Source organism: Bacillus rossius, unplaced genomic scaffold (genome assembly GCF_032445375.1).
Source record: "Bacillus rossius redtenbacheri isolate Brsri unplaced genomic scaffold, Brsri_v3 Brsri_v3_scf37, whole genome shotgun sequence".
Taxonomy (NCBI): Eukaryota; Metazoa; Arthropoda; class Insecta; order Phasmatodea; family Bacillidae; genus Bacillus; species Bacillus rossius.
The window spans coordinates 67,501-77,500 of record NW_026962557.1 but is presented as its reverse complement, the minus strand read 5'-3'; the positions used below and the strand labels follow the sequence as shown (position 1 = coordinate 77,500).

The 10,000-nt window shown below is 40.8% G+C and overlaps 1 non-coding gene across 1 annotated transcript; it reads left to right on the top strand.

Annotated features, from left to right (window-relative positions):
- Positions 1-6,341: 6,341 nt before the first annotated feature.
- On the top strand, positions 6,342-6,460 carry LOC134544377 (5S ribosomal RNA). The gene has a single exon (XR_010077703.1). It is a non-coding gene; the product is annotated as a 5S ribosomal RNA (ribosomal RNA).
- The last annotated feature ends 3,540 nt before the right edge of the window (positions 6,461-10,000 follow it).

Genomic DNA, 10,000 nt, shown 5'->3' with positions numbered 1-10,000 from the left:
GTTGCGGATTTTTGCCAGGCTTGGGAAGCAGAATGATTTTTGCCTCCTTCCAATTGTTAGGCCAGGAGTTGGTGAGAAGGATGCCATTTATGCAGGCTGCTATTGCTTGAAGAGCTGGGATTTTGAGGTGTTTTAGGACAAGGGAAGGGATTTTATCTGTTCCTGGAGCTTTATTAGTCTTCAGAGATTTTATGATTCTTCTGACTTCCGCTTCTGTCGTTAGAAGGGGTTCTGAGGTTGCAGGTGTAAGTCGCATGGCCGCTACTTGCTCCGTTATTAGGAGGGAGTGGGGGGGATTGTTTGGTAGGATGTTGGGTTGGAAGGCCTGTTCTTGGCAGTCAGCAAGTACTGTAGCTTTATCTTTAGGCGAGAAAGCCATGTTTCCAGTAGGAAGTTGGATAGGCGGGATAATTGTGGGCTTGGAGGACAGGTTTTTCGCCACTTTCCAGAGTGTGTTGTTGGCTGTAGAGAGCTGTTGCACTTTCGCATCCCATTGAGTGGCTCGATGTACACTAAGTTTGGCTTGAAATTCATTGTACAGGTCAGTGTATACCTTCTTGAGCGCTGGGCATCTGTTGCGTTGCCATCGGCGCTTCGCCTGGTTTTTGGCTGTGATTAGCTGTTTTAGTTGCGGGGGGAGGGCAGTAGCATCCACTTTCTTTTTCATGGTTGGAATAAAAGTATTTATTGCTTGGGATAGGGTCCTAGATAATTTGGCAGAGTACTGCTGCAAGTCCGCAGCCACTGTAATGGTAGGAACAGGGAATAGGTTATTTTCTATAAAGGAGTTGAGTCGCGGCCAGTCTGCTTTGCGGAAATTATAGGTGCGTTTGGTTTGGGCGGTTTTTGTGTAAACATCTTCAAGTGTAGCAATGACTGGTAGATGGTCTGAGTGCAGCTCGTGGATTACTTCAAGTTCGTAGATGAAATTTGTGTTATAATAAATGGTGAAATCTAGGATATCAGGATATTGCCTGGGATTTTCAGGATAGCGGGTAGGATGGTAGGGAGCGCAGACCATGTATTGGTGTAGCTGCTGGTGTGCAAACAGCACTCTGCCATTACTTGTAGTTCGGGCGCAGTTCCACGCAGGGTGTTTTGCATTTAAATCACCTAGTAGGAGGAAGGAAGAGGTGCAAGTGGCTAGGATTTGGAGGTTTTCAGCTGTGATTGAGCGTCCTGGGGGAGCGTAGGCTGAAATGATAGTACATTTCTTGCCTTTAAGTGATATAGAGATTGCTACTGCCTCTATGCGGCCTAAGTCAGGAAGTTGTACTTCATGGTGTATTAGATTGGTGCGGACAGCCAAGGCAACCCCTCCACCCTGGTTGTCCCTGTCCTTTCTGTGGATGATGTACCCAGGTAGGAATAATTTTTCAGTTGACGAAAGATGGGTTTCTGTTAGTGCTAGTATCTGGACATCATGCTCTCGCAGAAATTCCTGAAGTTCAGGCGTTTTGTTTCGCACACTGCGTGCATTCCAGGTGGCGATCGTCTTTAATGTTAATTTATTATTGTGCTCCATCTTGAGGAGCAGGTGCGACTGGTGCCATGGCCATAATTAGGTCCACGGCGAGGTGAATTCTGCGGTCCGCCGCGACTGAAGTGTCAAGCCAGGCCGTTAGTAGGTTGCAAAGTTTTTGCGCAATTTCCATGACAGCAGGGTGTGCACCTGCTACTTTCGTGAGCGTGCCTTGAAGGACTTGGCAGTCTCGATAATTTGTGGCTATCCTCTCTGGTGTGATGTGTACTGGAGGTTGTGGCAATGGCATGCTGCGTGCCACAATGGGGGCTGCTGGCCTGATTGCTGCTGGATTTGGCTGTACCACGACAGTTGTAGCTGGTTCGTTGTGGGTGACAGGCACCTTAGGAGCCGGTGTGGAAATAACTGGCGACTGCACGCAAGCCTGTTGCATTGGTTGTTGTATATTATTTTCTGCTGGAGCAGAGCGGTGGCGCAGCCTTCCTGCCTGGCTTGATGGTTGGGCAACTGGTCTGGCCTGACGTGGCTGGCGCTGTGCATGCTGGTTTCCTGTACTGCGGGGTGTACCAGCCTGTTGACTTTGGCGAGCTGCCTTTCGACGCTCCCACTGTGTTGGCTCCCATAGTTCCGGGAAGTCCTGTTTCAGAGCCTGGTACCTGTTATCGCTACGAGGGTCCCAGTCATCTCTGTAGCCAGAGGTTTGCCCTCCTTGTGGTCGGGTGTTGTATTGCGGGTTTTGTTTACGCCGTGATGTGACCACATTCCACCCTGGCTCATGAGCCACGTTGGCGGGTTGGGTTTGTGACTCCGTTTGCTGGTAGGCAGGTGCACGGTCCTCGGCATGTTGTGTCTGCCACTGAGGGCGTCTATTTGGACGCCGGGTCCATTGTTGGTGCTGCTGCTGCTGGTGCTGCTGGTGCTGCTGCCCCCTAGGACGGCGCCTCTGCAGCTCCCGTTGGTAATCGGGGCAGCCCATGTATCTGGCATTATGTGCCATGTTACATCTGGCACAGTGTGGCGGGCGGGGACAGTCCTCCTGTAGTTTGTGTGGGCCGGCACATTGCGGGCACACTGGCTGTTTGCGGCATTGTTTTGCTATATGCCCAAGAAGACAGCAATTCGTACACTGGAGTGGTGTATTTTTATATCGGTAGTCCACCAGCCTCACTCTGAGTCCAATGACAGTGGTCAATGTACTCATTAATGACTCGCTGCCCTGCGGTACATCTAGTTGGTACATGTTTATTGGACGACGAGTCCAGTCGTACATTTGGTAGACTGATAGTACTGGTATGTTTTGAGCCAGTAGGTCCTGGGTAATTCTGGCAGTGCTAGTTCCCCCTGGGATGTCCTTAAGCACATATTTCAACGGTTTGTCTGCCTGCACGCGTGTAATAAAATACTCGGCCTTTATTTCATCAAGTACTTTAATGGCTGCATGGTACTGCTGCACATTGGTGAAATAGTACAGTGTCCCCCTGTTGGTGTTTTTCGCTGAGAAAATTAATCCTAGCCTGTTGAACTGGTCGTACAGCCGTTCATATGGCAGCGCGGCTGTGTGGGTGACTGTGATTGGGGCAGTGCGAAAGGGATTCGCGCCCTGTTGTGCAGTTGAGGTGTCTGTCAGGGCTGGGTGATCCTGCGCCACGCCCGGCGGTATCTGACTGCATGGAGGCGAACTGCCTGGTGTCTGGCTGCCTGTTGTCACATCACCTGTGACATGGTGATTCAGGGACTGAATTTTTGTGACTCTGATGTGTTCGTCGCTACTCTTTCTCTTGAGAACACCTTGTTCAAGAGAAGAGGTTTCGCGGAATTCTACGTCACTCGAGGTCGCCATGTTAGCTAATTAAATAATAACAATAATAATTATTCCTACAGGATTTATTACGATCGCCTAGCAAAGGAAGGGAGTGGAGCACCCACTGACCTACGACCCTGGGACTGAGTTAGCCAGGGCCGCGGCTAGGCAGCGAGACGCTGCGCCTCTGGGTGTCACACACTCAATTTAAAACCTATCCGTCGCACGACGCGGTCGTTCAAAACTGGGGGCGGAATTCTGGACTATTCTGACTACTTTCAGGATGAGCAGCAGGACTACATCATCTCCGAACGAAGCTAGGAGCGGAACTGATCTGAAAGTGGCGCCCCGGCCGCTGGAAATTACTTTTGTTACACGTCCCTCCGCGGAGCGCGACCAATCACGAGCCGCGGAGCGCTCCGATTGGTCGCGCAACAAGAAGCCAAGAAAACTTTTCACGAAAAAAATTCAGTTCCCGTCTCACTCATCTAGCGACAGCGGCACAGCTCAGACCTACGATGCCCCCCAAGACGAGCGGTAAGGCAGCCAAAAAGGCGGGCAAGGCCCAGAAAAACATCTCGAAGGGCGACAAGAAAAAGAAGCGCAAGAGGAAGGAAAGCTACGCAATCTACATCTACAAAGTGTTGAAGCAAGTTCATCCGGACACTGGCATATCATCTAAGGCCATGAGCATCATGAACAGTTTCGTGAACGACATTTTCGAGCGCATCGCGGCAGAGGCCAGCCGCCTCGCCCACTACAACAAGCGCTCCACCATCACCAGCCGCGAGATACAGACGGCCGTGAGACTGCTGCTGCCCGGGGAGCTGGCCAAGCACGCTGTCAGCGAGGGCACCAAGGCTGTCACCAAATACACCAGCTCCAAGTGAGCAGGTCTGGTGTGCACATGCTTACATAAACGGTCCTTTTCAGGACCAAGAACATGATCATGAAAGGAAATGCTTCTGCTGCTGTTCTACAATTCCCTCAATCCCTATGATAGTAAATGTAAGCTTAACCAAGGCAGAAATATTTTCATTAAAAAAAGTCTTTAAGACGCATGGTTTACTGGCTGAGATATATATATATATATTTTTTTTTTTGCTTACTTCTGTGGTCATTAGTACATTGCTACAAATATATTTATATATATAAAAAAATAAATAAAAAAATCCTTTCTATTTAATTTAGTTAGATCATATATCAATATTAATGGCAAAGACCAGTTGCATCGATTCACTTTGAAAATAATTCCATTTGTGCTAAAACTGGACACAGTAAAAAAAAAAAAAAAAAAAAAAAATATATATATACACTCACACACACACACACACATAATTCGAATTCATATTATGCTTAACTGCGTTTGAATTTGCAATCATGCACAAGATGTTTTGTACTTCGAAGTAAAAACAACATAATGTACTATTTAACTACCCACAGTACAAATGGATCCAAAAAAAAAGTGAATTTTCATGCAGACGAAAATGCTTACATTTATTCTATTTATATTAAGTACCCATTACTAACAGCTTATACTGGGTGGAATACAACAGTTGACATGATTTTACTTATATGGCAATTTAATATTTAACCAAAATTAATGGTAAACTAATATTTTAAAGTGTCATTTATGGCCCCTTACCTTCAGCATGTTTGCTTCCTTGCACACAAACGAGGACAAACACATCACCCAACTGAAAAAAAAAAAAAAATTTCACTTGCATCACAAATAATTTAAAATTTTTCACCACATGAAGTAAATATTTCGCAATAAAAAAAAATATAGCCCTAGGACTCGTGTGCACACCTTTTCTTCCCCACATCGCACACGCAAACAAAACTTCCAAATTATTACAAAATCACTCGATTATTATACATACATAAACACACATGTATTTTCCGAATAAGTGAGAAATGCAGGCCGATGAAAGTCAAATTTCGTTTCGGAAATTAAATCTCGCACAACTACCGACACATAACCAAACTTGCGTACATTTACATAGCATTAACCCTCTAAATAATAAACAAATGAAAGCAGAAAAAACAACATCGCTACCCACCGCGCGCGCTCCTGGCGGCGGGAGTAGGAACTACTTTGCACACAGACCGACATAGCCCCCTGCCAAAAACAGTAAAATAAATAATATATATAAGTCTTTTGGCGGGAAAAAATTTCTCAACCGCCTGGGAGCACCCTAGTGTGTGCCTGTCTTTAGGTTATGTTACTTTTAACTTCATTTTCTACAGGCAGACGCGAGGGTGCTCGCCCATTATTTTTATTTTTTTAAATTCTTTCCTACCTTTGGTGTGCCATGCAAGAATTTATCGTCAAAATGGCGGCCCCGAGTGCAAATTTCTCGTCTGCACTGCTGGCTGGATGATTATGTGATGTTTTGAAGGAGGGTGTTTTTTTTTTTGTTTGGATTTTGTGTGAGGGGGGGAGGGGGCTGGGCTAGCTTTTTTTTTTTTTTAAATTTTCTAAACATTCATCTCTTATGTAACAGTGTTCAGCATTAAAAAATTTAAAAGAAGAGGCACTTACTCATCAATTTCAAAACAGCCTATGAAGAAAAATAAAAAAAATTTAAATTCATTCCAGTTTTATACATTCATGATTTGATCACATGTATAACTTTTCTTTTTTATTACCTTATTTAATTTTATTATTATTACTACTATTGCTGCTACAACCTAGAAGATACCTCAGTGATACTAATACCTGCTGGTAAAGTTAAAGGTTTCACCTTTCTTTCTTTAAACATATCACAATACCTTTCTTGAGTTAAATATTATCTAATGGCTTTAAGAAGTTATGGTAATGTTCATCAGTTATAGAGTGTGGGTTTGTGTGTGTGTGTGAGAGTGTATTTTGAAGAGGGCTTTGGTGGTTGGGATGGTGAGGGTGGTGGGTGTTGTGTGTGGGGAGGGGGGGGGGGGGGGGGAAGTAAAAGAGTGTTCATTACACGATTTCTCCTGTTGTTTGTAACAATCACACCTGGTATAGCTATTTCGAGTGGCAAATACAAACTGCAAAAAAAAAACATCTATATCATTGCCAACGGCCATATCACGATGAACACACCGGTTCTCGTCCGATCACCGAAGTTAAGCATCGTCGAGCGTGGTTAGTACTTAGATGGGTGACCGCTTGGGAACACCACGTGCCGTTGGCACTACTATTTTGCACCCTACAGAAAAAAATTTTTTTTTAAAAATTTCAATTTTAAATTTTTTTTTCCCCCACAATCACCACATTTCCCCCCCCCCCCCCCCTAACACACACACACACACACACTCACTCTCTATCAATCAATCAATCAATCAATCAATCAATCAATCAATCACTCACTCACTCACCCACCCAGCAGCAGCTGTGAATCTTTGCATGTGTATACCTCATACAAAATTCAAAGTGAAAAAATAAATAGATAAGTGTATATGTATGTATGTATGTATGTATGTATGTATGTATGTATGTATGTATGTATGTATGTATGTATATATGTATATATATATATATATATATATATATATATATATATATATATATATATATATATATATATATATATATAAACACACACACACACACCTATTTTGAAGTTTCTCTGTTTCAGTGGGCAGTTATGTATAATAATGAGAGATTCAAAAAGACGTTGATAACAATGTCATCAATGCCTGTTTAGTGTGCTCATTTGTTGGATGGTCGGCAGCAATACTAGAGGTGGTACAGCTGTAACCTGTAAAATTGTACCTGCAATGTGTTGTGTATGGAAAAAAATAAAAATTATATCATCTAAATTTTTGTTATCCAACAATAACCTTCCCATCAATGCATGATGTCACAGTAGCCATAGCTCTACTCTTTCTGCCATATAACATTGGGGGAAAAAAAAAAAAAAGGAGCTATTAGAATAATAACAAAAGATAAAAAATCATCTAACTGCAGACCAAAATTCAAAAAACTTAAAGTCCTGACTGCCATAAATGAATACGTTCTAGAAACTTTTTATTCATTCTTAAGAAAAAGAAGAAAAAAAAAATTATTATTTTTTTTTTTTTTTTTTTTTTTTAGATATTCGCACATAGGTATAACACCAGAAATGCTAGTAAATTGAGGATAGTTGAACATAACACTAGGCGATTTGAAAATGGACTAAATTACTTGGGAGTAAAACTTTACAACTTAATATCACAGAAAATAACTAAAACAATTTACCAGTATTAAAAAAAAAAACAGTAAAAAAAATTCTTCTAGAATATCCTACCTACCCTCTGAAGCTATTCTTTAATTTGATTGATAATAGAGAAATTGAACTGTTAATTTGTTGAATGGACTTGTGATAACAGCTGCTTCATGTTTTGCATAAAGTTAAATTGTGTAACATGTTATGTATTTTTTTTTTTTGAAATTTTTTTTCTTGGTAACTTGCATCATGTAAATATTAATTGTCTGCACATACATGTTCTATATCCCGGAGCCTTGACTCCACGTGGGATCAACAGAACAAAAATACAAAAAAAAAAAAAAAATCCAGCTCACTAATCTAGGTGCATTTTGCTAACAATATTTGGAATATATATATATATTTTTTTTTGTGTAACATGCAAATTCTGTATTATTCTGCACACATTATTTATAATCTTCTATCATTTTCTTAGATAATAACTATTAATTCATAAAATAGATTGTGTGTGCATAACCTCCTGGAAACATTTGCACTTACCTCCTACTTTACTTTTTCATTTAAGCAATCCTATTCGCATGTATACACTTAGGTTGCAGCATCGAAATTGTGTAAAATTCAAAGTGTGTATTGCCTGAAAAAAAAAAAAAAAAAAAAAAGACATACCAAATATTTGCATACAGCGACACACTACATATTTGCACACAGTGGAGTTTTGCGGTAATTAACCTAGCACAATTTACCACACGCAATCACACGCCCGCGATGAGATAACACACTCGCTGTTTTCCTGTTGACCGGCACGAGGAGTAAGAAAAATTGATATTTACACGAGCACACACTCCCACACTAGTCACAACGTCGGTCATCAAGTTGTGTTGAAAATTCCTGTAGCCTCTGTTTTCCCAAATGATTTCACTTAAAATTTCATTTAACAAGACCATAAACAAATTTACAATACTAATTTCTTAAACAAACACTTCAGCGAACAAGTGACTGTCGCATTCATTACAAAGCTTACAACTTAACAGATGTTTCCGATGTGAAATAAAATAAGAAAATGTTTTACAACCAACCTAGAACATTTAGTCAAAACGTTTTTGTCCTGGTTTATGATTATTTTCCGTGACATGAATGTTTCAAAACTAATAAAAATACGAATGCAGCCAAATATAATGAAGTTAGCACATAAAAGACGACTTAAAATATTTCATTTTTCGAGAATTGGCAGAGCAAGAACGCACAGGTCCAACGGAAATTTCTTTAAAGATAAACGACCATCGGACAAAAACACCCCCTCCCCTCATCCTCAAAAATACGTGAATAATATACTTTTTCAATTATATTTTTATCGTTTTTTTTTTTTTTTTTTAATATACTCATTAAAACTTCAAAATAAGCAGGTACTCGTGTGTTTTTCTCTCTACAATGTACCTGATCTCGGTGCGTAAACCTACATCATTTAGAGATGGAATTAATGTACACATACAAGTAAAATTTTGTTCCATTGTAAAATTGAGAGAAAGAAGGTTTTCCAAACGCATTAAGTATGGAGACTTTAAATAAGATTACGAGCTTATAAATGTTTGCAACGAAATAAAGTGACCATGTATCTGCAATTTCAAAAATATTTTTGCTCTGCTAACCTCACATGCAAGCAAGTAAAAATAACCTCACAACTTACTTACCTCTCTCAATTTCGCAGTACCAAAACATAGAAGGGATAAATAGGATAGTTTTTATTCGAAATCCTGCAAGAGTTTTAATTTTTATTAAAATATTTCTCCAATGTAGCATGTGTGTGGAATACTTCATCAGCAACTTGCATCTGCACCTTGAGTGAATTGAAGGGCAGCCAGTTTTAAAAGCTAAACAGAAACTGCACTCTTGAGAATGCATCAGATCCAAGTGAAATGCTTGTTGTGTGTACAGTTAAAAGTTTTATTATTCACACAATGAAAATGTAAACAAAATTTACTCACAATAATAATCACATCATCCTTGGAGGTGCACGAAGAAAGCCATTCCAGGTGGCACTGAACAAGGTGATTTGCTAGTGCTTCCACAGCAAACAGCCTTCATGAAATTATCTCCACATTTTCAGCATACTATACACTAAAGTATACCTAAGTTAATTTAACCATTTTCAAGTGATTCCAGCACAAATTACGTATTTGATTCCTTGAATAACATCTGCAAATGAAAAGTTCCCTGTTTGGTGTAGCAGTAAATTTAAACAGCTCGCAGTGCAAATTAAACAGTGCAGCTGCCATAAAAAAATTACACTATTAGTGGAACTGCCCATTATGTCATCGTAGACTGCTGACATTTAGAAAACATTGAAAAATCAGTGCTAAAGAAGCCCTACATTACTTTCGCTGTCCAAAGTGCGCTGCTCCCTACGTGAGCAAGGCATCGAGAATTTTCTGAACCGTCCACAACCAGAAAATTGGGTAACCAGATATTTGCAGAGAGAAAAATTTTATTTTCACTTTGCTCTTGCATTCTGTAGGATCAGTCTCGTCA